Raw genomic sequence first — 24,952 nt, forward strand, 5'->3', positions numbered from 1 at the left:
CAGTTGTCCGGTTTCTTATTCAGAATTTGCTTATTATTTTGCTCCCTGTCATTCCCCTAATGTTTCTCCTAACATAAAGGTTTACATAAACTCAGAGTCCATGGAAAGAACAAGCACCTTTAACTTACTGAACAGTTATCAGATTGCCTCTCTGGGAGCCATAAGAAATCAGTTGTTTAAGGCAACTAGGAAGTCTGCAGTTTAAATCTCATTTGCCATTTGATTGATGTGCCATTTATTATACAAAAGCACTACTGGTATAGGCTGTTTCCTGAAGAAGATACTTGTACTTTGGAGGAGGCACTTTGCTGGAAAATATAAGATCCTTTGGTTTTATCTTCTGGAAAGTTCTAAAAAGCTAGCCCTTTTGACTTTTACTGGTGGTTTGCTTTGTCATCTCTGTTTACTTTCATTTATTTCTTAACCTACTCTTTGTGGCAAGCCACCTCTATCCTGAAGTTATACCAATGAAAAAGGTTAAACCTTATTTCAGAGTGATCTGTGAAATTCCATTCCATATTTTAAGCTTAGCCCAGTGGATTTATCACTTTTTTCTTTATTTATTTTTCTGCCTCACCCATGCCCTCACTGTCTGAGGACCATGGATAGGGTTTGTTTGTTTGTTTGTTCGTTTGTTTTTAATTAATCTCTTTTAAACTAACCTGTCTATGGAAACTGAATATTTCCCCTTTTCTGAAAGGAAGGCAGTTGTGTAAGAATAGCCAGGGGTCTCTAGAGGAGTCTAGGATTTGCACATTTGCTTTTCCAGATTAGAAACAAAAAATAGTTTAATTTGCCTTGACTCCACCTAAACATTTTTAATAGAATTCAAAATTAGTTGACTTCTCTGAGCTTCTGGTTTATAATGCCGAAGAACTTCTTCTACAGAGAGCAGATAAAGGATGGAGTAAGAATTTCTGATTCGGTTGCGTATTATTTATTGTGGAAAGAATGTTTTCCCTACAGACTGACTAGGAATGAGATGTTTAAACATAAGCCAGGGTGGAGACCTATTTGTTTGGTCAGCTTCAGAGGAGCCACGTTTCCCTACTTGTGATGCCTCTGCCAACTATTCTGTCCCCCCACCCCTGCCTGATTCTTCAAGTTTCTTTGGAATTTTTACTTAAAGCTCTGTTGGATAAGGTGGTGATACAGTGCAAACGTGGCAATTAGAAAGGCTAAAGGCAGTTTTCTGGAGCAACATGATTTTAGCATGTCATGAATTTTGGCTGGGCTGTGAGTGTGTGTGTGTGTGTGTGTGTTTATATAAAATGGCTTCTTTCCCTTTTCCCAGTCCCCTTCTGCTGTTGGTCTGTGTATTCACATAGCTGGATGGCTGCAGGAGTCCATTTATCACAGGCAATAGGAGGGGGTGTGGAGATATGAAAGGGTTACTGTTCACATTTCCTGTGTAATTCCCTCTGATCTTACTGAGCTGTAATTTCTTTCTTGATGTTAAACATTCCCAGGCTCCTATAACCTTCTAGCCTGCTTGCTCTGGCCAAGTTTGTCCCAGGTGATCATGTAGGCGAACCTCCTGTTTTTAAAGGCTAGAAATCTCTCCTTCCTTCGTGAGATAGGCTACACGCTTATTCCTTTGCAATCCCAGAAGAAATCCCTGTGATTTAACACAAGAACAGAGCATAACCTACTAGTTTTAAAAATCAAATTTAGTATCCAAGTGTGTTGTCCAGTTAACTGTGTAAGTTTTAAAATCTCCTGATTCCTGGATTAGTGAATTTCTAGTTAAATGAAAGCCCATCCATCTGCTAAAAGATTGCATTCTTCCTTCTTAACACACTTGAAAAATGGGTTCTGATTCTAAAAGTAAAATTTGTCTCTACCATGTTACTTTCAGCTTGCTTAATTGCTAGATCATTTTAAGTTGCCTCAAATGCAAAGCTGCTTAACTGAAACTGCCACATTTCTGCTTTGGTTCTATTCAGGTTGTAGTTGAGCATAGGGAGGCTACTGGTACTTGTAATTTTCTCCTTTTTCTCTGGTTTTAAAAGTATATAACAGCTCATTTTTATTCCACAATTTTTTAAATATACATTTTCGTGGTTGCCAAAAGGTTTTCTATTTTTGCCTTTCCCCTTAAGTTTTAGAAGAAAATGCTGTGCTCCTGTGAAGCCTAAGACTATGTCAGCAGCTGCTGGTGAACTGATGGGGCAGGGGGTTCCTGGGCCAGCACTGCCCTCATTGTTAGGTAAGGAGTGTTTCTTTAGACAGGGCTCTGGGGTCAGTTTGCTTGTGTTGCTAATAGCACATCTCTCTGTCTTCATTCAACAACTTGGGAACCTTAGGGTTTGGGGACAGACTAGAAATGAAACGACGTCTCTTGGAAGGACCTTCTAGGATAATTTAAGCTTGCTGGTGTTTAGGCTGAAGTAAACCATTTGTATTGCTTAAAACAGTGAGATAAAATACTCTTTATGCACCTTAACCATGTGTAATACAGTTTTACACAGAGGTGGGTAGATGAATTTTTAGATTGATTCTGTTTGGATTTGCCTTAGAGAGCCAACAGGAATGGTTGATATTTCTCATTCACCTTTAGTTCTCCTAAATGAAAAACAGAGCCCACCGTGCCATGGGCTTTCAATAATGGTTTGTTAAATGAGTGAATTAAACTGGCAGGTTATTTCTGTGGATACTTACTTGTTTTGTATATGCATTATTATGTGTATGTCTAATAATGTTTCACTTACCCTTTCTGTTAGTCTCTAATGATAGATCTTGTTCGAAGTCCTTTGTTATTAAACAGTTAATTCTCTCAAAGCATTTTGTGCCCAAGTCCATAAAAATGTTGTACTCCTGGCTGGTCTAATCACGCCACTGCTGTGTCATAGAAAACAATGAAATTTAGTCGTAAGTTACTTAAATTATAGATAGTCTGTTAACATTTCCTAAAACTGATAAGCCTGTTCACTGTTCTCATAATGGAAAAACACTTAGATTTTCTCCCAAGGACTCTCTATCCTAAGACCATCATAAGGCACTGGATAGTAATGTCAGTCATCAACAATACTTACTAAATAAATCTAAAGTCTTTTAGGCATTTCAGTGAATAGAATACATACACTAGTCCAGTTGAACAGCAACTTATGGTGCATTAAATGTGGGGATGTGCTAAGTGAGCAGCCTGAATGAGACTCATGTAGCTTAGTGGAAGGAAAACTTGTTTTGACTTGAACAAGAGAGTGGTGCGAGATTTCATAAAGGAAGTGTGAGTTGGGCATTAGACAAATAGTTGGGTTTTAGCTATAAAGAAAAATGAGGCTGTTTTACATTTATAAATACTGGTGTTATCACACTTCCTGTTCCCAACAGCAATGAAGAAACAACAAAAACAAAGAAACTTAAGTATATGATGGAGCCTTTTCTCCATTGGTGATTTATTTATTCCTTATTTTTTAGTGAAGTACAATTTCAGAATAGCTTCCACTGAGGACATACAACTCTGTTAGTTATCGTAAGGATCCACTTCAGTAAGAAGTCCTCCCAAATTAAAATTTCAGTGGGAAGACAGGATATATATTGAAAAATTATCATTCATGATTATGTTTTGGTTTTAAAGGCTCCATCCAATCTCAGTGGCAAGTTTTTAACAGATTTCACTGCTGATTTATATCTTGATTTGAAGGCTAATGTATAAGGAGATAGATCCAAATTTACTGTTTTTTGTTGCACAGATATAGGTAGCTAGAGTAACTTTGTAAAAATACAACCTCACAGCAATTTTTTATCAACCTCTTAAAGATTCTTCTACAATAAAGCAAATACTGTAATACTATCCCAAACAAATCAGTTTTGTGAAGCAAATTAAAATATGGTTAGAATTTACATTGAGACCCTTTGATTGTATTTATTTGTTATTACTCACTATTAAAAGCAAACACTTTAATCCATTTAATTTTAGAACCAAGCTTTTATCTCTAGTTTTATTCTTTTATTTCTTAAGCAGTCAAAGGAAAAACAATACAACAAAGAAATGAAGTCAGTTTCTCTAACATAGTCAAGATAGAATTTTAAGACAGTTGCCTGACTTTACTGTTTAGTCTTTTGGCCTTAGCATATTTTTGTGACTGCATGCACATGTCTCCATATCCTTATTTGTTCACCTGTTACTGCCAGTGTGATGATGAATGGAAACTATAACCAATGGTTATTTCCCACTGTATTTTTGCCTCAGTCTTTCAGGATATCACAAAATGATCCATGATTAAAGGGTTTGATGCTCAGCTAATTTTACAAAAGGTGGGAGCATCTCAGTGAATATAGATATTTCATTTAAGCCAGTATTTCCCAAATATATCTGACTTTGGAAATGCCCACTGCTTGCCTGATTGCCTTCTTTTCTGCCCTTCTTCCTTCCTTCCTTTTAGCTTCCTTCTTTTCTTTTTTAAGAATACCTGTTAAAATCTCCTATAGAACAAGTTTCAGGAATCATTACTATGAAGATTATACACACAGACACAGACACACACACATAGACACAACACAGACACGTGCAATTTAGGTCTGTTGCTTATGTCCATTTTTCTCTTAGTCTCTACCTTTTCTAGAGTATAGGATGGGATATAGCAGGAAAAAAATAATAATGTTTAAGTCTTGCTAGCTATTCTGGTATTGTGTGAGTGGGAAGGAGGCTCCTTTATAAAACAAGATTTGAGATTGGTGTGAGGATTTCTAGAGTTCTTACTCTCTGCATTTTATATAGCTGTGAACAAACAGGAGTTGACCAAGCATAACAGAAGTTATTTCTGGGGAGAGGAGAAGGATGGATTGGAGGTAAAATGGGGCTTACGCATTCTACTATACATATTTCTGTTTTGTTTGAATTTTTTCCTTAGTGTAAATTTTTTTGGTAAAAATTTTAAATTCCTTAAAAATGAGGAGTGAAGTAAAAGACCTTACTAGTTGAGAGAAACTCTATAAAAAGAATTGCTTACTCTAAGCTTTTGTAAATAGTAGCCTCTGGTGCTTTCACGCTCACTTTGTTTAAAAAAATACCAAAAATCATAAGCCATTTTTTTCCAGAAACAAGATTATATGAAGTAAGGTAAATCTGTCAGATGAAATTAATATACCTTTCCCTTCCTACCCCTGTTTCTTTCAATTGTTGCTATAATTCACTATGCCATCATTCTCTATTTTTGTGCCAAGTTAGGGACTGTGTCTTGTCTCTGTATCTTTAGTGCCTAAGTCTGCATCATGCCTAATACTAAGTAAGCATTTGATAAGTGTGGATGTGGGTGTTTGTTGCAGAAGACTTAATACCATAATTATTCCTAGGAGAATGCATTAGTGCTTGTCACTTTCAGATCTTTTTTTTTTTTTTAAGATTTTATTTATTTATTTATTTGACACAGAGAGAGAGAGATCACAAGTAGGCAGAGAGGCAGAGAGAGAGGGGGAAGCAGGCTCCCTGCTGAGCTGTGGGAGCCCGATGGGGGACTCGATCCCAGGACCCTGAGATCATGACCCAAGCTGAAGGCAGAGGCTTAACCCACTGAGCCACCCAGGCGCCCCTCACTTTCAGATCTTAAGAGGAGTATACTTTTTTGAAAACATCCTTAAAATATACTCTGTTTTGTTTTTGTATTATATCTGTCTTCCCTCAGAAAGAATTTAAGATAGTATTCATTAGTACACATAAAATAAAACAATGTTTTAAATAAATGAATAAAATAACAAAGTTGGAGGACTTTGTTACTTCCCAGATTCAAAATTCAACATCAGGTGGTGGTAACCAAGATAGTATATCATTGGCGTAATGATAAACTTGCAGATCAATAGAGTGGAATTGAGAGTCCAAGAATAAACCCTTACATTTTTGGTCCATTGATTTTTTTTTTTCTTTTTTTACAGAGCTGCTAAAGACTATTCAATAAACAAAGGGTCATCTTTTAAACAAATGGTTCTGAAAAAACTGGGCATCCATATGCGAAAAAATGTACTTCTTCACAAAAACAATGGTACAAAAAATTAGCTCAAAATTAATTATGAACCTAAATGTAAGAGCTAAAACTAAAAAATCTGAAAGAAAGCATAGAAGAAACTTCATGACCTTGGATTGGGCAAAGAGTTAGGAAATATCACACCAAAAGCATGAGACATAGAGAAAAAAAGGGATAAATTTGACTTCATTAAAATTGCAAACTTGCCTCAAAAGACACTGAAAAAACTGAAAAGATAAGCCACAGAGAAAATACTTACAGATCATATCTGATCATACCAAGAACGGTATCCAGAACATATAAAGAACTCCAACAGATGAATGATGAGAAGACAGACAACCCAGTTAAAAAATAAGCAAAATAATTGAATAGGCATTTTATAAAAAAAGACTGAAGTGACTAATAAGCACCTGAAAATGTGCTCATCGTCTTAGTTATTAGGAAAACCCACATTAAAACACAGTAAGATACTACTCCATGCCCACTGGTGAGGCCTGTTGTCAAAAAAGACACATAGTATCTCCTGTCTAGGATGTGGGGAAACAGGAAGGCCCATACATTGTTGGTGGGAATATAGAATGGTATACCCACCTTGGAAGACAGTTTGATTATTTCTTTAAAAATTAAACCAACATGGGCAGCCTGGGTGGCTCACTCGTTAAGGATCTGCCTTAGGCTCAGGGCATGGTCCCAGAGTCCTGGGATCAAGTCCTTCATCAGGCTCCCTGCTCAGCGGGAAGCCTGCTTCTCCCTCTCTTAACTGTCCCTGCTTGTGTTCCCTCTCTCTGTGTGTCTCTCTCTGTCAAATAAATAAATAAAATCTTTTAAATGAATAAATAAAATTAGATTAAAATAAAAATGAAACCAAACTAACATATGCGTTAGTCAGGTTTCCAGCGAAACACTCAATAGGATTTGTCTATGTACAGGGAGAGATTTATTTTAAGGAATTAGCTCATGTAACTGTGGAGGTTTGGTGGGTCCAAAATGTTATAGGGGAGCTTGGCAGGCTGGGGACTCAACAAATAATTGCAGTTTGAGTTCAAAGCTAGTCTGCTGGAAAACTAGGAAGAGCTGAAGTTGCAGATGAAGTGTGAAGGCAGTCTTCTGGGGAATTTCCTCTCCATTTGAGAGGTTAGCCTTTTGTTCTATTCAGGCCTCCCACTAATTGGATGAGACCCACCCACAAAATGGAGGCCAATCTGCTTTACTCAGAGTCCACCAATTTAAATGTAAATTTCATGCAGAAACACTCTTCAGAATAATGTTTGACCAAATATCTGGGCATTGTGCCCAATCAAGTTGACACGTAAAATTAACTATCACACCATAAAACCCAGCAATTCTACTTCTCAGAATCTACCCAAGAGAAGTGAAAACATATATCCACCCAAATACTTGTTTGCAATTGTTCATAGTACCTTTTTTCATCATAGACAAAAATGAGAAACAATTCAAATGTCCAACTAATAAATGGATAAATAAAACATGGTATGTCCATATATTAGAATACTCTTCAGTAATTGATAAATGAACATACTGATATATGCTATAATACGGATGAACCTCAAAAATATTATGCTAAGTGAAAGATGCCAAATTTAAAAGACTAAAAACTGTATGATTCCACTTGTATGAAATATCTAGATAGAGCTAATCAGAGGAGTTTTGGGGTATGGCAGCAGGGGTTACTGCATATGGACTTAATGGGGTATTGAGGAGTTAAGGGAATGTTTTGAGATTGGATTTTAGCGATGATTACATACCTCTGTAAATTGACTAAAACATTGAACTATATACTTATAACAGGTGAATTTTATGGTATATTGTACCTAGTATTATAAAAATAATAGAGGTGTTAAAAATGGGACAAATGGACCAAAGGCAGGACACACAATGCATCTCATAAAAGCCCCTATATTTCCTTGAGGGGGTCACAAATTTTACTCTAAATTTTCTAAAGAGACCATTCTAAGATGAGATGTTTTTATTAGTGTTCACAAGAACAACATTTATCAGCATTTTAGGAGAAAACTAATAATTATAACTCAAAGAAAATGTATCCTTTTATTCATAACGCAGCATATATTCAACTCTGCCCTCAAGAGCATCCCTGTAGTAAATAACTGAAGACTCTTTTCTAGAACTGTTTCTTAAACCTCCCTTCAGTACAGTCTAGTGGCTTAACATCAAAGGCACTTCACTCAATACTGGGTGAATGGTAATGCTGGGTGAATAAGGAGGAGAGTGGTAAAAGGACAAAGCCAAGAGTGCTGCTCTTTGGTAGTATGTCTTAGTCCAGACATGCGGTTTTAGAATAATGAATGGGTGTACCAAATAGATATGCAGCAGTTCCACAGAAGCTTTTTTGTAAAAACTGAGTAATGGTTAAGTTTAGCATTTTACTCCCTGGCAAGTACCTGGAGTGTAGTAATTCTCAGTTACAGGTTAGATATGGAGCCATTTGCTTTAATAGCTAGATTGAGAGTATGGTTGGCATCCTCTTAGGAATGCTGGGGACCCTGAGGAGGAAAAGTATCAGAATAGACTGTCTACCGTATATGAATAGGGGTAGCCTGGAGAAATATGTGCTAATGGGTTATGATTCTCCCTGAGAAATCATTTTGGCTGTTCTCCATTGTTTAGACCAAGGGATCATTCAGGCTCTGAAGACATGGCCATAGACACTAAACTTGGAATAGTGTGGTGTCCATTATAAATTTTCAAAAGTGATACATAGGTGTTGTAAAGCATTTATAACAATTCCATTCATATATGAAGTATAGACTATATAGAATAAAAAATTAAAGACTTGTTTCTTTTCTCTATTCCCTTATTTTCCTGTTAATTTATATTTAAATTATTTCTAGTTTTTAGCTGTAATAATGCTGTAGTAAACATACTGGCGTAGGGCACTCCTCCATTTAAGTAAAGATTTAAGTGCACACGTACATAATTACACAATTACATATACATACATGAATGTATATGTCTCTATGTGGGTGTGTGTATATATGTATATATTATCACTTTAGTAACAGCTATTACCTGTTCTGTATTTCATAATTTATTTTAATATACCAGTATTTCTTTATTTTATATTTTAAAATCACTGCTTTAGACCACTACCAGTATTTGATTTTATATTTGTAATTCTGGTCTTGCTCTAATCACAAGAAAGTATCTAAATAACCGTTTGTTAAATTAACTAAAGGATAACCTGAGCATGAATCTTTTGGCTTGATTATGTATGTACAATAGTTTATTTAGTAAGAAGAAAATGTTAATTGCAATAACTTAGTTGAAGTTTATGTTTGGAAAATTGTTTATTTTATAATATTCCAGAGAATGTTGTCTTTTTTTATCTTCAAGGAATAATTTTACCTTGTAATTATCTTTGTACATTATTTCTGAATAATATCTAAGTTTAGGCTTTTGCTTCCAGTTGGGTTGTAGAAGGTGGTGACAGGACATTGTGGCCCCTGTAACAACTTAAATAAATTACAGAAGTCATTGTCGTGATGATCTGTTATTACATAATAAATTGCCCCAATATTTAGTGATTTAAAGTAATAATTGTTTTATGTATCTTATGATTCTGTGGATTGGCAGTTAAGGTAGATCTTAGCTGGGTGATTTTTCTGTTCCATGTTGCATTGAATGAGATCACTAGATAGTATTTAGCTGATGGGTGAATTGCTTCAGAGGATCTAAGATATCTTTACACATGCATATGGTCTGGGCAGAAGTGGAATTCTGGCTTTGCATGACCTTTCTAAAAGCATGGTAGTCTTAGAGTAGTCAGACTTCTAACATTTGAGACATTTTATACCAGAAGTAAACTGATTAGATTGAAGAGATCATTTCCTCACTCTACCTGTCTAATAATGGAAAAGATGGGTCCTATATGGGAAAAAATAATATCCACTACAGTTTTATGTTTGTCACATTCACATTAAGATTTGATTTTAATAGTAAAGTAGACACAGCAAAAAATAAACTAGAATTAGTAATCTCAAAGAGCATTCAGTGGGAAAATGTACAAGCTAAATCACAGGGAAAAAAATGTAAAGAACAATATAGGATAAGAGATATATGGACTGTCATTTCATCTAATATACATATAATTGGAGCCATAGGAGATGAAAAGAAGCAAAAACAATACTTGAAAACATAATAACCAAAGATTTTCCAAGCTGATGAAAGATAGCAATCTACAGAGTCAAGCAATACAGAAATCTTTTGGACCTCAGGCAAGATTAATATAAAGAAAACCACACGTAGGTACAACATAATGAAACTTGAAGAAACCAGATTGAAAATCTTAAAATAACCCAAGGAAAGAAACCACAGTAACTTCAAAAGAGCAACGATAAGATTTATGGCAAACCGTTCTACAGAAATTTTTAAAATTAGAACACAATGGAATGACATCTTTAAAGTTTAAGTACAGAAAGGAAAAATATTGCCAAAAAAACTTTATGTCCAGTAAAAATATTTTTTAAATGAAGGCAAAATAAAGATATTTTTAGACAAAAGATGGGAGACTTTATTACAGGTAGCACCATAGTACAATAATGCTAAAGGAAGGTATTCAGTCTGAAGAAAAATGATCCCAGTTGGGACCATAGAATTTTGGGGAAAAAATGGAAAGCATAAATATGTGAGTAAATATAAAAGATTTTTGCCTATTTAAAGCAATAACGGTGTCTTTCAGGCTTAAAACATATGTAGAAATAAAATAAAACAATAGAACAAAGGGCAGAAAGGTGTAAATGGAGTAAAACCAATATTTTTGTCTTGTATAGGAAGTGGTTAAAAGGTAGTAACTCAAGGAAGTATTTGTAATGTCTAGGATAATTGCTTTAACAAAGTACAAAGGTATTTGAACAAAAAGCTAACAGAAACAATACTAAAATTTATATAGAACCACAAAGGCCCAGAAGAATGAAAGCAGCCTTGAAAAAGAAAAGCAAAGCGCTGAAGGTATCATAATTCCAGAATTCAAGTTAGATTACAAAGGTGTTGTTATCAAAACAGTATGGTAATGGCACAAAAATAAACACATTGATAAATGGAACAGAATAGAAAACCCAGAAATAAACCCACAACTATATGGTCAGTCTTCAACAAAGCAGGAAAGAATATCCAGTGGTTAAAAAATAATTTCTTCAACAAATAGTGTTCAGAAAGCTGGTCAGCTACATGCAAAAGAATGAAACTAGACCATTTTCTTACACCACACACACACAAAAATTCAAAATAGGTGAAAGAACTAAAAGTGAGACCTGAAACTATAAAGTCCTAGAAGAGAGCATAGGCAGTGATGTCTCCATTGGCTATGGAACATTTTTCAGATATGTCTCCTAAAGCAGGGGAAATAAAAACAAAAATTAACTATTGGGACTATGTCAAAATAAAAAGCTTCTGCACAGTGAAAGAAACAATTAAGCTAAAAGACAACCCACTGAATGGGAAGAGGTATTCACAAATGTCATAACTGTTGGAGAGTTAGTATCCAAAATATATAAAGTATCCAAAATATATAAAGTTGTTAATACAACTCAACACCAAAAAAACAAGTAATACAGTTAAAAAATGGGCAGAAGACAAGAACAGACATTTCTCCAAAGAAGATATCCAGATGGCCAAAAGAAACTTGAAAACATGCTCAACGTAACCCATTATCAAATGTACATCAGAACTACTTTGAGATATCAACTCACACCGGCCATAATGACTAAAATCAAAAACAAAAAATAACATGTTGGCAATAATATGTAGAAAAAGGAACCCTTGTGCACTATTGGTGAGAAAGCAAACTGGTGCAGTCACTGCAGAAAACTCTATTGTATACCTGAATCTAATATAACACTCTGTGTTAACTATATTGGAATTTTAAAAAAGCTAACAGGAAATAAAATGGAATAATAAACATTTATTAATTAAAAAAAGATTAGATGGAATGAATTGAAACAAGTTCTACACTAAACTCACTTTCCATATAATTTCCTTCAGATTGATTTCCATTTATTCAGTTTACATACCTTTTGTTGGAGTTTGAGTAGGCCAGTTAAATACACCATCTATTCCTTCTTCCAACTTCTGAACCCTTTGAGAAGTAGACTTAGCTCAGAATAAAAAATATCAACTTTAGGGGCGCCTGGGTGGCTCAGTGGTTTAGGCCACTGCCTTTGGCTCGGGTCATGATCTCGGGGTCCTGGGATCGAGTCCCGCATCGGGCTCTCTGCTCGGCGGGGAGCCTGCTTCCCTCTCACTCTCTCTGCTTGCCTCTCTGCCTACTTGTGATCTCTCTCTGTCAAATAAATAAATAAAATCTTTTTAAAAAAAAATCAACTTTATCTTTGGAGAAACTGGGTAAAAGAGTGTGCTTAGATCTCTATGGAGTCTTCCTGCATATTCAAATTGGATTGACTTGACTTGCCCTGTTGAGTTTGCTATATGAATGAGAAGAGAATATATGTAGTTTTGGGCTGGCAAGGTCTAAGAGAGAGTGAGAGATTGGTGACATATGTGGCCCATCTTTTACCCTGTCTCACCAAACAGATAAAGCAGAAAGAGAATGAGTGGTGTTTTGTCACCAGTCATCCTGGGTGAAGCCCTACTCTTAATCTTGTTCTTTTTTCCAAGGAATCAGACCTGTCTTATTCTCATGGAACCCACAGTTCCACTACTGGCCTACTTCCAGTTCCTCATGTCATCTGGACCCTCTGCTCTATTTTGAACAAAGTTTTATAACTTTGATCTTTCCCTAGAACTCTTCTTCCCCGTACTCCCTAGAAGTTTAAACTTGGCTTTTGTGGACAGTCTCCCATTTGTTTTGTTTTTTTGTTTTTTTGTTTGTTTGTTTTTTCGTTTTTTGTTTTTTTTTTTTTTGCATGGCCATCTGAAGAAAATGTATTGAATTTTTCTAATTCTAGATATTTTATATACAGTGTTAAATTAATTCCAGGTGTACAATATGATCCAGCACTTCCATACATTACTCAGTATTCATCAAGATGTGTCTTCTCTTAATCCACTTTATCTATTTCACCACTCATTCCTCCCCCACCTCCCATCTGGTAACTATCTGTTTGTTCTCTATATTTTAGAGTCTGGTTTTTTGGTTTTTTTGTTTTGTTTTATTTGCTTGTCTCATTTTTCCTTTTGTTTTCCCTTCCTTTCCTTTCTTTGCCCTCCTCATCTCTCCCCTCCTCTCCCTTTACTTTTCTTTTCCTTCCCCTCCCCTCCGTTTCCCTTTTCTCCACACCCAGCATGGAGTCCAACACTGGGCTTGAACTTAGGACCCTGAGATCAAGACCTGAGCAGAGACCAAGAGTCAGATACTTAAATGACTGAGCCACCCAGGCACCCCAACTTGTCTCCTTTTTTCTGTTTGTTTTGTTCTTAAATTCCGCCTGTGAGTGAAATCATATGGTATTTGTCTTTATCTCGTTGGCTTATTTCACTTAGCAATAACCTCTAGATCCATTCAGTGGCAACATTTAATTTTTTATGCCTGAGTAATATTCCACTGTGTGTGTGTGTGTGTGTGTGTGTGTGTGTGTGTGTGTGTGTGTGTAGTACATCGTCTTTATCTAGTCACCTATCGATAGATCTAAATTTATTTAAAAATTTTTTTTAAGATTTTATTTATTTATGAAAGAACATGAGAAAGTGAGCATGAGTGGGATGAGGGGCAGAGGGAGAGGGAGAAGCAGATTTCCTGCTGAGCAGGGAGCCCGACATGCGTCTCGATTGTAGGACCCTGGAATCATTACCTGAGCTGAAGGCAGACGCTTAACTGACTGACTCAGGTGCTCCTCAGTGGATCTAATTTTAGATTTAAAGGACAGTTGATGTGTTCCTTTGCTGTCCACTGTCAATTCAGTGATTAGTGTGCAACCTTTGTGCATCAGTTCCTTCTCTCTTAACACTGCCACCTTCCCTTTCTAAGTCTTGGTATTGGTTGATTTAGAGGACATAGCTCCAACTTCCTCAGTTATGTCAGCATCAGACCTGGAACTGTCCTCTCCACCCCACACTATGTGATTTATAATCTGTTCTTAATTCATGCTTTTGATTTCTGATACTCAGAACTCATTACTTTTTAACTTGCTCAGCTCTTTCAACCAGAAGATTTCATAGATCTCAAATACTGAAAGCCCTCTCTTTTCCTTACTCCTCTAGCAATTTTTTTCTCTCTTAAATTCTTAAATTCTAATATTCCTTCATTCATATACTGTCTCTGTTTTTATCCTTCCTCCCCTCCCTCTTTCAACCTCTCTATGTTATTAGATGGTCTTGCCATTGGATCTTAACTACCTCAACTTTACCCCCTTATACACAATAATTTTTCTTTATATTTATCACCCATCCTTGAAAATGGATTTCACCCATTTCTAATCATAGGGAAGAAACTGTTTTCTCTCTTTAACATGGCTACCTCTACCAGAGTTTTATTCCCTTTTTCTCTTGTATTTGACACTCTTCCTCTCCATGTCCTTCTTCTACTAACATTAAAAATGGGAAAAAAACAAACAGTAACAACAGCAAAAATCCTTGTTTTCTTTTTTAAAGATTTTATTTATTTATTTAACATTGAGAGAGAGAGAGAAAGATCACAAATAGGCAGAGAGAGAAGGGGAAGCAAGCTACCTGCTGAGCAGAGAGCCCGATTCAGGGCTAGATTTCAGGACCCTGGGATCATGACCTGAACCAAAGGCAGAGGCTTAATCCACTGAGCCACACAAGTGCCCCAGCAAACATCGTTGTTAAAGATTCACCTTCACATTCAAACTATGCCAGCCTTCTTAGAAGAATAAAATTTGCTAGTTAATATCACTTCTCCTTTCTCTTCAGTCCTTACTGGAGGTTTTGCTTTCTTCTATTGCCTTCTTGAAATTTCTTTCTAAGGTCATCAGTGACTGTTAAGTGCTTAATTTTCCTTTTGCCCTTAAAAGGTAGGAGAGGGCTCTCCCTCCTTTTTCTCTTCTTCCTCGACTTCACTGATGGACATCCATATTTTGTGGAAACCCCCTTCTCAAATAAATACACCTTCTCAAATAAATACACTGTTTTATTGACTTGCTGTAGCAGTAGAGACCACACAGATGATTCTGAAGTGGTGCCTCCTTTGAGGAAATGAGTTTAGGGTTTTTACTGATTATAGGTTGAGCTCTGAAGTTCTAGGGTCAGATATTAGACGTGGGGCAAGTCTTTGGATTGGTTGATTTTTTTAAGGTAATAGTTGATACACATGACGTACGGTTGTGATTGAAAAGAAAGGCCTGTTGAGGGCCAAGACACTGTGCGTTTGTAACTATAACTGAATGGTGGTAGTTATTCCAGTTCTCAGTCATGCATAAGTGATGAAATGGTTATTCTGGTTTTCATTTTCAAGCACACCTTCAGTGAATTTTTAACTTTTTATTTCCATTACAATTGCCCTGGTTTCTTATTTTGACTGTGGCAGTAGCAAAACAGGTCTCACTGCCTTGGGGATCTTTTCATAGTAACTCGTATTCCAAAACTAGAGCCATCATTCCAAAAATACAAATTCAAACATGTTTTCTACTGAAAAACCACTGATGGTTCCTTTTATGTCTAAAATAAAATCTCATATACTGAATGCAGTATTCAGCCCCTTTTACAATATGACCTGAACTCCGAATTCTAATCCTTACCTATCTGTTGGCCTATTGGTCCCTATCTTTTCCTCCCTCTCTCCTCCCCTCCACCCCCATTCTCACTTTTCTCTTCCTTGTCCCCAAGCTATACTCATATTATGGAAGTATAGTGATTTATTTCACACTGTACATGTTGGTCCGTATGCCGAAAGTAATTTTTGTTTCTTAGAATGTTGTTTCCAACCCTTACCTTTATCTAATTATTACCTTTACAGAGTATGTTAGGCAAAACAAAAAACTACAGACTGGATGACTCAACAGAAATTTATTTGATGTTTTAGAAACTAGACATCCAAGATCCCAGGTGTCCACAGGTTTGATTTCTTCTGAGGCTTTTCTCTTGGCTGGTAGCTGAGCATCTTCTTGCTGTGTCCTCACATGGTCTTTCTGCTGTGTGTGCACATCCTTGGTGCCTCTCTGTGTGTCCTAATCTCTTCTTATAAGACACCAGTCAGATTGTATTAGGACCCACTTTAACAGCCCGATTTTAACTTAATTACCTTCCTAAGAGCCCTGTCTTCAAATAAGTCATGTCTACCCTCTTACACTGTTGGTGGGAATGCAAGTTGGTGCAGCCACTTTAGAGAACAGTATGGAGATTCCTCAAGAAATTAAAAATAGAGCTTCCCTATGACCCTGCAATTGCACTGCTGGGTATTTACCCCAAAGATACAGATGTAGTGAAAAGAAGAGCCATCTGTACCCCAATGTTTATAGCAGCAATGGCCACGGTCACCAAACTGTGGAAAGAACCAAGATTCCCTTCAACGGACGAATGGATAAGGAAGATGTGGTCCATATACACGATGGAGTATTATGCCTCCATCAGAAAGGATGAATACCCAACTTTTGTAGCAACATGGGCGGGACTGGAAGAGATTATGCTGAGTGAAATAAGTCAAGCAGAGAGAGTCAAGTATCATATGGTTTCACTTATTTGTGCAGCATAACAAATAACATGGAGGACATGGGGAGATGAAGAGGAGAAGGGAGTTGAGGGAAATTGGAAGGGGAGATGAACCATGAGAGACTATGGACTATGAAAAACAACCTGAGGGTTTTGAAGGGGCGGGGGGTGGGAGGTTGGGGAACCAGGTGGTGGGTAATAGGGAGGGCACGTATTCCATGGAGCACTGGGTGTGGTGCAAAAACAATGAATACTGTTACGCTGAAAAGAAATTTTTTAAAAAAGTGAAAAAAAATAACAAGGGAAAGAAACAAATAAGTCATGTCTGAGGTACTGGAGATTAAGGAGTTACTACGTGAACTTCCAAGCTACAATTCAGTCCATAACACAACCTTCCCACATATTCCCTGTAGTAATTAACCTTCTCCACAATCCCATATACCTTGTACCACTTAGTATTATCTGCCTTGATATGGAGTTTTTCGTGTTTGTCTCCTTCTATAGTGTGTGGGTTTCTTGAGGACAGAAACTCTCTTACGCACTTCATCTTTCCCTGCTCTTCATGATATTAGAACTGAAGAGGGTTTGATTATTGACTAAATGAAAGAATTCAGTGTGAATCAGGCTTGAATATCTAATAATATATTTTTCAGAATTTTGAGGAAATTGACATAAAAATATATGAAAGGAATATATTATATCTCCTATTTTAGAAGTCTTTGGGCATAGCTTGAGATTTTTGTCTTACATTCTTAAATTATACATAGTCTAAGTAATGTCAGTTTTATAGGACTTTATATATAACTCTTTTATGGTCTTTAAGGTGTAATCATATAATTGGCTTCTATAAGCTACCTATCAATTCTTTCAATTTCATTACTTCCATTACATTTTTTTCAGATAAAGATGAATGCTGTGTTTCATCCAGTACTGAAAATTTGAAGTTTTGAATATACTTTCTAAGTCACATCACTTCAAGTAAGTCTGCTCGTATCCATTTTAATGCCAGCTTAAGATTGATTTAACATGTAAAGAATTAAGCCCAGTACCTTTGACACTTTCTCAACTCTCAGATTTCTTAGAATATCTTGGAGTCACATTATATATTGCATCATTGGTCTTGGAAAATAGTAGAAAGATGATTTCTTAGTAAGTTTCATATGCTTATTAAAAATGTAATGTTTAAACTCTTGGTATTATTTTTAAAATGTGATTAACACCTCAGAATCCTCCTTTATTTTGCGTTAAGTCTAGTCATCAGGTCCTGATGATATGCCAAACTTAATATTTTTAAAGGTGGTTTTTCAATTATAGCTAATATTATGTTTTTCAGTTTTTTGAGGCTTTGTATGGCTTTTCTAAATGATTTATATGTTTGTGATTATTGGAGGGAGATACTTAGTAATGAGCTAGTACTTGAACCTTTAATCAAAAACTTAGCTTTGAAAGGTCATCTTAACCACCTTCAACTAATATAATTACCTCTAATGGTCTTCTGTCTCCATTTACTCTTCCTCTATCCTGTATTCCACTGCTAGATAGATCAGCATATAGAACTCTAATACTTTTAAAATACTTTAATGGCTCCACACTCACCACTGGATAAATTCCATGTTTTATTGCCTGGTATTCCAAAGCCCTCTACCCAGTTCCTAAAAATATGCCTCATCTTAGCCAACTGGACTCTTTCCTCTTCTCTGAATTCTCATCATTTTTCATGCCTCCGTGACTTAATGTGTTCTATATTTCTTGTTTTTTTCTGTGATGTTCTCTTCTTCGCCCTCACTGTGCTTGTTGAAATCTTGTGCAAACCCTGAAGGCTCAGCCCAGGTGCGCACTCATCTGTGGAGCTTTCCCTGATTGCTCCAGCTAAACCACTAGCTCTCTCTGCTGACTTTATCCAGTATTTTGTTTTTATCACTATCATAGCACATTTTACCAGGCAGCTTTATTATTTGTGTTTACTTATCTCATATATTAGGTTGTAAGGACTATAGAGTCAAACTTCTTGTCTGAGTAATTTTGGTCTCTCCCAGCATTCAGCATAGCCTCAATAGTGCTCAGTAAATACTTGCTTAATAAATTAGTAATGTGCCTGGATTTTTTTTTCATCATCCTTTCTGTCTTTCATCCTTATAGTCACATATGGTCCATATTCATGGCAGCTTTTCATTCCTCGTACACACTTCTGGCAAGCCTCCACGCTGCCATTTTATCCTAGGAAAATACTAACCATAGTGTAATTAACAAGATGCAGTCAGTTCTTAATCTGTGAAATAAACTGGATTCCAAAAGTTCATACCTAATTCTGTTGTTCGGAATGCAGAAGACATTTTCCTATAAAAACGATGTTATAAATAGTGGTTCGGTTCTCAGCAAGTCCTCCCAAGACTATTTAACTCATAAGTACCAGTGCTACTTGAACTACAGGAAGTCATCATGCATGGCACCGTTTTGTAGAGAAATTGTAGCTCTGAGAGTGAAATCACATCTCCTGTGCCATAGAAGCAGAACAGTACCTTTCTGGCCAGCTGGAGCAATAGGAAAGCCTGAGTTGGACCTCTGCCAGTGGTTCGGCATATTGGATGCTCTCCGGCCAGTTGTTTTTGGTTTTCAGTATTTGCATAAGAGACATTTACTGTAGGTTACTGGTACTCTCATGTCTTCTAAAGTGAGGGCAAGGGAACACTTGCTCTTGTGGTCCTCTTGCAGTAGATAAGGATAGTCATCAGCTATCCTGATTCTATCCTGAGTCTTCAACAGTTTTATCACATGAATGGGTCACTCTAAGTCATGTATTGGCGGATTAGAACTGTTTTACTACTTCTTCCTTTCCGGTGAACTTACGAGAATTAAATATATAAATATGGAAAATACTTCTGTCTATAGGAGGAACATGTTTATCAGGGATCAACCAACCCTGTGTTTGCCATCATATCAGGTTTTATGGACAAGAGATTCTCATTTCTGCATGGGAATACTGATGCTTCCCATGAAAAACTCATCAGTGTGTGCATAAACAATCCTGAAGGTTGATAACTTACGTTGTCAGGCTTTAAGAATACACATCATAAATTTTAGAGACTTTAATTTGCTTAGTCATCATAAGCTTTGAGCACATGAGTGAATGTCTGCTTTATGTTTAATGCTTTCATAGGTGCAAGGGGCTAGGGAATGAGAACCAAAGTTATCATGAAAAGTTTACTTTCCCTCCAGGAGCCAGGAATACAGGGAGTGAAGTATGAAAAATAAAAAAAAGCACTCACAGTACAAACAGTGTGTTATTAATTGCCATAAAGTACTTCATTAAGGTAACAAACACTCTTGGGGTTATCAGAATGGCAATATTATTATGATTCACAATGGTTGTAAAGATGGTGGTGGGAATTCAGTTAATCTTAGAGGAATGGTAAAGATTTAAATTTAAATAAAGGGCTAGGAGAGGAACTGACATTCCAGGTTGGATTAGCAGCATGAATGGAGAACTAGAGATACAAACAAACAAATCAGCATTACTGGCTGGAACAGAAAGTTCCTTTGTGTTGGGTGAAATAATAGGTGGTAAAATTACACCAGTGGTTCAACACTGGCAGTGAATAAAAGTCATCTAGAGATATTTTTAAAAATACAGGTTCCTGGATCTTACCCCAGGACTAAAAAATAGAATTTCTGGGACACAAGATGTAAACCTGTTTATCTTTCAAAGTTCCCCTAAGGGTTGAGAACCACTCCATTAGAAGGATAGGCCAAGTTTAGTAGGCCATGAATGCCTTGCTGAGGAGTTGGGCCTTTGTGTGTCAAGCAGTGGGAAGCCCTCAGAGGCTTCTGAGCCCAGTGACATGATGGAATTCAAGTTTGCCAAGATAAATGATTCACCAACTGCATTTGAATGGAAAAGAAATAAGAAACAGCTTGAATTAGAGCAGTAGTGGCAGGGAAAACAGAGAAGGTCACATTTTTAAGGGTACTTAGATGAGTGGGAGTTGGCGATGTCAGCCTTGACCTCGGCATGATTTGTTTTATAAACTGATTATACAACTTCACCCTCATTAATTTGATCTCTTCGCTCTTACAACCTGGCAACTTAAACAGTAATTTCAGCCAGTTTGCATTTAATGGAAGGAGACCATTGTCTACTCATGTACACATCTAACTCATAATAGTAAGTGAAGTTATGTGGATGAGGAATATGACCTTTAGCATAATCATTATAAAACATTTAATAACCACCCACATATGCAATAACACAACCCCAGTTCTGCAGGATTGTGCCAAAAGCTGAAGTCACAAATATAAGACAGATATTGGCACATAATTCCCTAGCATTAAGTTGAAATTTGAAGAAACATTCTAAATCATGTTATGCATTTTAATATTTTTAGCATCAGATTTGCTAATTGCTTAATTTTTGTGGTAGTAGGTAGGCCTGTGAATACCTCCTGACCTTAGCAGCTCTGAGCTTATGTTTCTGGGCTGCCCACATCCACAATTAGTGGTTCTTATCCAGGCCCATACCCTCCTAGTGTCGGTCCTGCATGCCCCCTACTTCATCCTCACCTGAGTGAGCCAGCAGACCGGAGATGTAAAGGAGTCAGCATTGCAGTTCTTTTGTGGCACCGACAAGCCACATGATCCTGAGGACTGTTACTCCTGGCTGCCGTGGGATCTGACAGCTTTTGGGAGTCTCAATGCCATGGGTTGAAAGCATTTCATACCTCTTGGAGATGTTTTGAATACTTTGTGTTTGGAAACAACGAGCCATATTTATTACATGGCAGAGAATAAGTTCAAGGTATGACGTTTTGATGGGACCTGTTTCCTTTAAGAAAAGACTCCACATCGTGGATTTTTTTTTTTTTAACCACTCTTCTGGCTGTTCTGTGACAACAACTTCTCCTGTGGTCTTTGCCCGTGACAGTGAATTTATTGTTGTGTCATCAGTGTCTTGAGTTACTTTTCTTTCTTTCATTTTTTTAAGATTTATTTATTTATTTGACAGAGAGAGACACAGGGAGAGAGGGAACACAAGCAGGGGGAGCAGGAGAGAGAGAAGCAGGCTTCCCGCTCAGCCTCGAGCCTCCCGATGCGGGCCTCGATCCCAGGACCTGGTATCATGACCTGAGCCGAAGGCAGATGCTTAACGACTGCGCCACCCAGGCGCCCCTTGAGTTACTTTTCTATGGCTGCTTAGGTTTTCACTAATCATTCAAGTGTTTAACCAGAGAATGGGTGGTCTGCCTAGATCTAAGGGATCTTGTCGGAGGAAGTGAGGGAAGGGGATGGACATTGGTTAAGTGCCCACTCAGTGCCATGGAGTTTGCATGTATTTTATAATTTTAACTCCCCTTTACAAGTGAGAAGCTTCCAATCTACAGAGGCTTGAACAGTTTCTCTCACATCACAAGTTAAGTGCAGTTTTGATCACAGCTCTGGCTATCCTAATGGCTCAGCAGCCTGGTCTTCCAATCCTGCATGCCTTATTTGTGGGAAAGGGCACCAAACTCAGCGTCAGGCACTGTGCGTGCAAGCTTCTCCTTCCATCACGACCACCCTGAACAAGTTACTTAAGGCTTTCAACTTCAGTTTCTTCATCTGCCATGGGGAGGCAAAACCGGCTTTACTGACCCTTTGAGGTTTTGTGAGAAACCTGTTAGTGACTTTCAGTATGACTTTACAGGTTTGGAAAGGAAGATTGAGATATTTTTAATTCAAGCAAAAAATAAACTTAAAAAACCCAAACCATTAAATGAGATGAACTTGGACGGATTTTGTGGTATTTCACTTCTTAACACGCTCTGCAGACTTTCCAAAATAATGTTTGTCGATTTTGCAGGCCCCAAACACCACAGTTGCCAAACTGCATCACTGACTTTAATATCTTAATGTAGCAGAGAGAGTCCTGGCAACCTGTCAGGTACTTATTTTCTCTCACCAGCAGTAATCAGTAGTTTCTGTACCACATCAAATAGGTCTGAGCTCCAGTAGATACTGAATGAGGACAGATTCGTAGCCAATGAGGACTCAGAAGAGTCTCAGGCTACCACATAGTAATAGACTTACTGGGCTAGAGTGGATGTTGACATTATCAGAAAAATTCTTTCTATTTTGGAAGGTGTTGTTTCCCCCCCCCCGCCAAGTAAGCCTGAGTAGTAAAGTCACATTTTATGAAACTGATTTCACAGAACTTCTTTTCAAAAATGTTTCCAGATTTCTGGACAACTTTCATAGGTTATAGGATGGTGAATACTGAAAGGCAACTATGAGCTATTACAGCCCACTCAGCACTTCTTTCAAGTGTACATGTGAGAGATAAGAAATTTAGGGTACTCATTAAAGTATAAATACAGCACTATGAACGAAATGGCCAGGAGCCTGGAAGTACCAAGGTCATGTCCTAGGCTTACCCAAAACCTGTACCCGCTAAAGCTCTAAGTCTCTTATACATCAGACTAACAAAGACCAAAAAAAAAAAAAAAAAAAAAAAAAAGAAGAAGAAGAAGGAAGAAGAAAAAGAAAGGAAAGCCTTTGGAAGACCAACTGACAAAATAGAGGAGTAGTGTTAGACTCCAGATCCAGATCCAGAGGAATGTACCCATTCTGTCTTGTATTCAGAAGTGTGGAGAACTCTTCCACATCTGCCACATTCTGTATCTTGAAGAGGGTTCCCTAGTTCTAGGGTGCTGACTTCCACATGGCTTCTCATGTACCCATGCTGTGCCTGCATCCTAGATCTGGTGGCTGGATGACCCCAGTTAGGGCCTAGTCAAGGGGAGTGAAAGAGAGAGTGGACACAGAAAGTCAAGCAAACATGCAAAGCAGAGATTGTGGTCAGATTTGGTCTGCAGATGTGCCATGTTTACCCAGTATTTGTTTTAAATGTGAATTCGTTATTAACTAGTGTTATTTTAACTAGTCACCAGTTTAACTTGTTGTTGACTGATTTAATGTACAAATCCACATTTCTGGGTTCTCATGCAAACTGGAGACCTGTCAACTTTAGTCCTACCTTTCCATGTGACGGTAGTCCGCTAGAGTGAAAAAGCAGCTGCTTGAACTAGATGGGAGGCTTTACTTTCCCATTCTCACGGCCCCACTCCTGGCAGTTGATTTTCTTTACATAAAATTAAGAAGAAAGTTAAACGGTACTAATTCTGCCATCTATATGAAAATTGGAAATAACAGGTTGACAGGATGGTATATTTCAGTATAAGTGAAAGACAGTGTGTTAGTTTCCTAGGGCTGTCATGACAAAGTACCATAAACTAGGTAGCTGTAATCAACAGAAATATATCCTCTCACTGCTCTAGAGGCCAGAAATCTGCAATCAAGGTGTTGGCAGGGCCATGCTCCCTCAGAGACCTCTAGGAGATGCTCCCTCCTGCCTGTTCTAGCTTTTGGTACATTCCTTAGGTCATGGCAGCATAACCCCAATCTCCGCCCACCCCATCATCTCATGGATGTCTTTCCTCTGTGTCCAGGTTTTCCTCTTCTTGTAAGGACAGTAGTCATATTGCATTGGCACCCACCCTAAGCCAGTATAAGATCATATTAACCTAATTACATCTACATAGACCCTATTTCCAAATAAGGTTACATTCACAGGTACAAGAGGTTAATACTTCAACATAACATTTTGTGGGACACAATTCAATCCATAATAGGATGGATTTCTTTGGATGGTGCAGAGTAATAGTTTAAGAACAGAGATCCTTGAGACAGAATGCCCGTTTTCCTATTTACAACTTACTTTCTGTGTGCTCTTGGATAGGCTTACCCATCTCAGTGTCTCCATGCTCTCATCTATAAAGTGAGGAAGGATCATGGTACCTACCACATAGGGTTGAAATGAGAACAGAATAACTTAATATGTGGAAATCATTTAGAACAGTGCATGGCACATCCTAAGTGCTCAATAAACTGAACTATTATTATCATTAATTATTAGTTCTTATTCATATATGATTTCTTTGCATACAAAGAATATCAATGCCAGAAATCCGTTATTTATGATAGCACTGTGAAACAAACCATGGATGAAAGAGGAACAGTATAGAAATGATGCATGAAAAAAAATACTTGAACCAATCAAAAAAGAGAAGTGAGAGACACTTAGAATTTTTTTAAAAAAGATTTTATTTATTTATTTGAGAGAGAATGAGTGAGAGAGAGCATGAGAGAGGAGAAGGTCAGAGGGAGAAGCAGACTCCCCAAGGAGCTGGGAGCCCGATGCAGGACGAGATCCTGGAAGTCTGGGATCATGACCTGAGCCACGCAGACGCCCGAGACACTAGAATTTTAAAAGGATATACTTTTTAGTGCAGATAAAGGAATGTAATACATTAAAATTCCTCAGCTTCTTCCTTCTTTGAGATAATCTGCCTGGCCTGTAA

General features: G+C 37.3%; 1 protein-coding gene across 5 annotated transcripts in view; it reads left to right on the top strand.

Moving 5' to 3' along the window:
* Positions 1-24,952, top strand: part of ZNF438 (zinc finger protein 438) — a 180,810-nt gene that overhangs the window by 57,005 nt on the left and 98,853 nt on the right. For 4 of the 5 annotated variants that reach the window (XM_046010548.1, XM_046010549.1, XM_046010546.1 and 1 more), the window contains one exon: positions 17,463-17,540. The exons of the other annotated variant lie outside the window; for it this stretch is intronic. The gene's annotated coding sequence lies outside the window, so the exon portion shown is untranslated. The remainder of the gene's footprint in view (positions 1-17,462; positions 17,541-24,952) is intronic. 5 annotated transcript variants of the gene reach the window in all.

This window comes from Meles meles, chromosome 7, assembly GCF_922984935.1.
Source record: "Meles meles chromosome 7, mMelMel3.1 paternal haplotype, whole genome shotgun sequence".
Lineage (NCBI taxonomy): Eukaryota > Metazoa > Chordata > Mammalia > Carnivora > Mustelidae > Meles > Meles meles.